The following is a 7,170-nucleotide window of genomic DNA, read 5'->3' as shown; positions in this document are numbered from 1 at the left end:
ACCCGCGACCCTCAGATTACGAGTCAAATGCCTTAACCCACCTGGCCAGGCCGAGTCCCGGCGTAATAAATACGTAAGATACCTCAATGTACAACACCTATCATGAAGGGGAGGCAGTTTGCTGGTATGGGGATATGTATATTTTTCTGTTGAGAAGACAAGAGATATTTATAAAATAGATGGAATAACAGACCAGCGCAAGTACCATCAGATACTAATCTGTCATGATGTACCCAGAGGTTTGCGTATTATTGATAAAACATTTTACTACCAAGTATATAATGATCCTAAACTCTCATCCAATATATGCAGAAATTACTTAGCCAAAAAAAAATCTGATGGAGTCATCATTTAGTCTAGAACTAAAGGAACAGAAGGAGATAATTAGCTCGATAGCTAAACACCATCTTAGTAAGAATATTTAACTGGTAAGGGTTTGCCATTTTTGTCTACGAAGGTACTGAACATAACTTATAAGTTCCCAGTGAATACTATATCAGATACAAAAAATAAATAAATAAATGTTTCTTTTCAATCCTTCTTCTCGATATCAATTCTTAATTGCCACCTCATAGTTATTTGATTACTAAATGTTATCGAACATCCAATTCGTTAAATTACTAGTTTACCTAAATTATAATTTATGGTTAACTAAAACATAATATTTCAACGGCCTAAGACAGTTAATAAGCAACACATTACAATGATAATAATTGTGCAGAGCTGCTGTATCCATATCATGTGTTTCATTTTGCATACAATTATTATAAAGAGGGTTTCCATGTTAGTCTGCACATCCTAGCGACATAATCTAACTGAAGAAATATGATTAAGTTTACTAATTATATCTTATTTTTAATAACAAATATTTGGAATTTCCTTCCTCATCTTTTGTCCTCATTCCCTCTCACACCGAACATGCTCTCGATTTCAGCGGTGAGGGCAATATAAGGTGTGGGTAATCCCACCATTCGTTGGTTAAAGAGTAGTCCAAGATCATTAAACCCTTACGGCATCGTGAACTTGCATGATTTCCAAACTAAGGGAAGGTGATGATGGAAGATTAGGTGTTGGAAATATAATAGTACAAATTATGTTATAGTCGAATATAAACATATTATGTGTTTACAGTGTGAACACTAACGAGTTTTCAATGGACAGTATCCTCAAACAGCTCAGCTTCTGCAAACTGGATCTGTTTTGAAAGTTAATTGCCCAAGAATCTCATGGTAATTTAGGGGTTTGTTGAATATATATGTAAAACAGTTCACATTATAGTTTATTAGTTACATCATGTTCGGAACGGTTTACACACAGCTCATTCAAGAGTTATGGAAGTTTGTAATACGCTTTTGATTTTAAAGACACCTTGTATACACAAAACTTCACCATTTCTCCACATCGTATATAAAAAGAGCCACAATACTTGTAACTAGGCGATGTAAATTATGAACACAAAATAGTGAAGAAAACACATCAATAAAACATCCACTCCTTGACAAGACAAATACAAATAAATATAAATCATACCAATTTTATAAAAATAAAATGTGTCGTATTTTTGTTGGGAATAACGTTGTTATATCATCCAAATAGCTTTAGAGATATCCCATGTATTCAGTTATATATTAAGAGTATACGTGTAAAACATATAATCAAAAATATACTTTTCGTTTTCTTAATTCGTATGACTTTGTACTTTTCTTTGCCCTGTAAACGTCAATATTACTACATATTATATACATTAGGGATATATATTTAATGTATCATCACAACGTTACTTACCTTTCTTATATGATCACTTTGACATATTTACATAATCACATTATACACAGTACGCGATCAGTCACTGCCTTTTTACAATAATTTCTTAAAGATATGAAAGCTGTATCACATTATTTAAGAAATTTGAGTTCCACATATAGCTGTTAGGTGAAGAAAAGGCAAAAGTTTGTTACCCAGCGGGTAAAGAGGGAGAGGTGAAACTAGGATGAGAGTATAAATCAACGATTACCAAGTTATGAGGAAGCTAATGAAAGTGGTTCTCAAGAAGGAAGAAATTCCGCCTTGGGGCTGTTCTTTCTCTTTCGCGAATATAAATACTTGTCTTCAACAAATTTTCTTCCAGTTCAAATATTTTTGTTAGTTTAGCTATTTAGGTTTACAACAACGTGTGAAAGCTAACAGTTGTGGAAAAAAGCATGCAGTATGTAGAAAACTCCTTTTTTAATATATTATTTTTGTAACATCTTTTACATAAAACATTTTAGGAGATGTGAATTGTGGGGAACGTTTGTTTATTTTTGTCATCACTTTTCTAAACGTAACAATGGTTAATTTTGTCCTAAAATCTCTTACTGTACTATTTTAACGGTTTTTAATTAATGGATGATTTGGTAGTTTATACTAATTCGCCATTGTATTGTAAATATACAAGTAAACTGCAACATTATGTTAAATAACTAAACATCAGACCAGTTGGTTAAAGTGATCGACTTGTAATTTGAGGATCAAGGGTTCAAACCTCCGTCGTACCAAACGTGCTCATCCTTTCAGCCGTGCGGGTGTTATAATGTGACGATCAATCCCTCTATTCTTTGGTAAAAGAGTAGCCCAAGTGTTAGCGGTGGGTGATGATGACTAGCTGCCTTCCCTCTAGTCTTAAACTGCAAAATTTGAGACGACTAGCGCAGATAGCCCTCGTGTAGCTTTGCACGAAACTCAAACAAAAGAAACAAAAACATAAACAAGTATATTATTTTATAGCAAGCACGAGAATTTATGTTTTATTTCATTTTCTGAGAAAAAAAAAATGTTTTTCTTTTTTCAGTGTCTTGACTGCACATGCTTATCAATGGTTTATATCTTTCACCGAATGTTTAAAATAATAAAAACAAAATTGCCATCTTTATCACCACAAGTACGACCAAGTAGCAAATCTATGAATTACGATTTTAACTGAAAAATACATCTTATGAGTTACAATAATTCTAAGAAGTACAGTTAATCCACGTGTAAGATTTTATGAATCTTGTCAACACGGGCATTCCAAATCTACGTGTGAAGTTTTTTTTTTTCTCTGGCAACCACTAAGATATGGAGACAGAGATCCGGGAACGAAGTGCAATGTACAAGAGTCAATTATTTTTATTGGGGGGGAGGATTTAAACCACACCAAAATCTCAGTTTTATGGTGTAAGCTCAAACTTTGATTTTTTCCATAAGATTCTTCACTTTTTGTTAGTAATTTCGATTTTTTACGAGAGTGCAATTGACTTTCTTTGACTAAAGTTTCTTTTCGAGCAAATAAATAACTAATTTATTATTTTGACATATAATGTTCAGTCAAGTACATATTCTCATAAGCCTCCTCCTATGTTTCAGGCTTTGTCCGCTATTATGCTCCAATTCAGGAGTTTTTAAGAAAACATATGGAAGTGAGACGGATGCCACATTTGCAAAGGCTGGGCGGCAGTTAGTGGGAATGTTTAATTTGTTCGGAGATTCTGGTGATCTTCCATTGGCCGGTCTCGTTGCTGTCCCAGTAATAGCCATTCTTGCAATGGGTGTCCAATCGCCCTTACCATTCCTGAGCACGAATTTGACCTTCAGAAGAATTTATATACAAAGAATGACATATCAAAATAAGCGAGATCTGTGGGACAGAGCTGGGAAGGCACTGTTGCATGCTCAAAATTTACAAGACATCATGGCTTTCAGACATATATTTTGATTACCACAGTTGTTTTTTTTTCAAAAACGTTGTCTTTGTTCATTAGCAGAACATATTATTAACAAAGCTGAAGCAGCGGCAGTCTAAATGTATCTGAAATTATTTTTTTTATACACTTCTGTTTTGACAGCTGAAATAAAATGATTAAGTCGATCGTAAGAAAAAACGTATGAAGTCTACACAATATATATCATATAGTTAGGCTTAAAAAGCTTCTACATGTCACGATAATTTTCATCTCACGTATAAAAAAAGTTATTAATAACGATTCTTGTCTAACCGTTGATATTTTTATACTTAGTGACAAAGGAATGACTAAAACAAATGCAAAAAAGAAAAACAACGCAAAATAAACACGGAGTTTAACGTTAGGTATTTTCATCAAAGCGCTTTCACTCCTTTTAGATTATGTGTGTACTTGTGTAATAGGATCAAATTAAGTGCTTTGAAAATAAAAATTAACATGAAAATGGTGTGATGTTGTTTATCCAAGTAAGTTAAATGACATTTTAAATACACAAGTTATCAAGCATTTTCTTTTTGTTTGTTTGTTTGTTTTGTGAATTTCGCACAAAGCTACTCTAGGGCTATCGGTGTTAGCCGTCCCTAATTTAGTAGTGGAAGACTAGAGGGAAGGCAGCTAGTCATCACCACCCACCGCCAACTCTTGGGCTACTCTTTTACCAACGAATAGTGGAATTGACCGTCACATTACAACACCCTCACGGCTGAAAGGGCGAGTATGTTTGGCGCGACAGGGATGCGAACCCGCGACCCTAAGATTACGAGTCGCACGCCTTAACACTCTTGGCCATGCCGGGCCCGCTTTTCTTTCTGATACTTACATGTAATACATTAGTAATCATATAAGTACAAGACTGCATTGTCAGTTTCAATAAGTTAATAAAAATGTGTATTGTTTAATTAGTTCAGATCACAAAAAGTATAATCTGGTGTTAAAAGTCTAGTCTGTAGTTTTGCTTGATTAACTTAAAAACTGTTCTTCACTGAAGGAATATTTGTATAAATCATTTTTAACCAATAATAAAAAGTATAATATTTACTTAACGATTTAGTTCTAATTTTTCAGAGCCACTGAATGGGATATAATATTCATGTTTCCAAATTAACATTTTATTATTTACTCTCATGTAGCAGACATTATTTTTATGCACAATATGTCATTAGTTCTAATGCGTTTTTTACGAAAAATTAAGATAAAGTTAATTATAATAATTTCTTTTTCAGAATGGAGCATGGGTTAGAAGACTCTGAGGTCATATCTATGGCAAAGATTATCTTATGGACAAACGCAGATGTTGCTCAGTTTGGAATGAGCCGTCACGAGGACTGTGGAGTGGTTTGTATTCGTTGTTCTCGTAACGCGCATTTCTAACTCCAGGCCCACAGTGAACGTATGAACAAAAGCTTGTTTGTTTTGGAATTTCGCACAAAGCTACTCGAGGGCTATCTGTGCTAGCCGTCCCTAATTTAGCAGTGGAAGACTAGAGGGAAGGCAGCTAGTCATCACCACCCACCGCCAACTCTTGGGCTACTCTTTTACCAACGAATAGTGGGATTGACCGTAACTTTATAACGCCCAAACAAAAGCTATCAGGAGACGCAATCATTGACATGTCAATTGAATTTATGTTCTGTGAAGTCACGAAATTTTACGAATATTTAACGCAGCTTCAGTGAATATATTGTAAAAGCTTCATTTGTTTAAATGTTAATACTAAAAAAAATGGATACATTATATTCACAGTACTTATAAAAATATTAAATATTACTGCTCTGGAAGTGAAATAATTGTTACTTACTCTGTTCGAGACTATTTTCATAAAATAGATTTGCTGCGACCTGGTGAAAAAGAGATTAACTATACTTTGTTTGTATGTTGTTCGTGATTTATTATGGTGAGAATAACTTTTACACCATTATGTTTGAAAAGACAAAAAAAAAATAAGACAAAGATTAGAAAGGAAGTAAAAACTTTTGAATTAAATTTTCTTTGTGATAGTAACTTAAATTAAATTTTGGTCTGTATCTTAGGACAGCTGGTATGTGTGTTAACACTTTTACTAATAAAGGAGATAACGTTTCAACCTTCTCAGGTCATTTTTACGTTAACTTAAAGCAGAGAACAACGTTTCGACCTTCTTAAACCATTTTAAGGCTAACCTAAGAAGGTCGAAACATTGTTCTCTGCTTTATTAGTAAACATGTTAATACCCATACCAGACGTCCTGAGATACATTTCTACTTCAAGTGGGTTTCTCGTCATATGAAAACTGTTTCTATTTCATAAATTCTACTCTAACATTTATATGCGGTTTTAAGTTATATCATCGATCTAAGACAGTGGTTTCCAACCTTTTTTATGCTCCGCACCCCTAAAAATTTTAATATGCTCTCACACCCCTCACAGTAATTATTTATTTAAGAATAAAGGTGAAAGTGGCCTGGCCAAAACAAATGTTATCTCGTACCCCCAAAGGGTGCGAGCACCCCTGATTGGGAACCACTGATCTGAAATGTTCTAAAATTATAAAAAAACACAAATGAATGCAAGTACGTGTTTTAACTTATTAGAATTATACTCAGTGAACTAAAAATAACAGCTTAATGATAACATCACGTGATACATTTGTTTTTAAACGTTCATTTGTCGTAATGCAAAATAATCTTAACATAGTCTGATGTCCATCAACGTTTTCAATTTGTAACACCTCAGAAAAACAAACTAACAATACAGTTTTCATCAATCATTAATATCATATGAAGTTTGATAATTTGTTTTCTTAGTTTTGGATAAAACTTTCACTCAAAAAACTTACACTGGTATTTACTATTGTAGGAGCATGCACACAAACATACGTTTATTATCCTTAGTGTGTGAACAGACACATAAACTTACAACTGTAACTAACTAGTGTATGAACATGTTCACAAACCTGCAATGGGATGTATGTACATATATACAGGGTGGCTTAAAATAACGTTTACACTCTTTGACTGTGTATAGCTAATAAACCGTTTCTTTTGTTTCAGGTTTGACTTGTGTCCAAGGATGGCGGATAATCAGCTTACAATCGAGCACAAAATATTCATTCTTAAAACCTTTTGGAATACAACGACAGCAACAAAGCTGAAGTGCAAAGACGTTTTACTAGAAAGTTCCATATGGATGCGCCATCTCGCCCCAGCATTTCACGCATCATCGCCAAGTTTGATGAACACGAAACTCTCCACCATATGAGAAAGGGTCGCTCCGGTCGAAAAAGATCATCAACAAACCCAACAATTGATTAATACAATTAGGTCAGTTGCTATTACAGCAAAGTTTTAATTCAGTGACCATCTGTTAAATTTCGTTAATTACAGTGATGTATTTGATAAATATACTCTATTATTTATTTTCGCATAAAAGGTTA

Source organism: Tachypleus tridentatus, chromosome 9, assembly GCF_004210375.1.
Source record: "Tachypleus tridentatus isolate NWPU-2018 chromosome 9, ASM421037v1, whole genome shotgun sequence".
NCBI lineage: Eukaryota > Metazoa > Arthropoda > Merostomata > Xiphosura > Limulidae > Tachypleus > Tachypleus tridentatus.
This window is presented reverse-complemented; position numbering follows the sequence as displayed.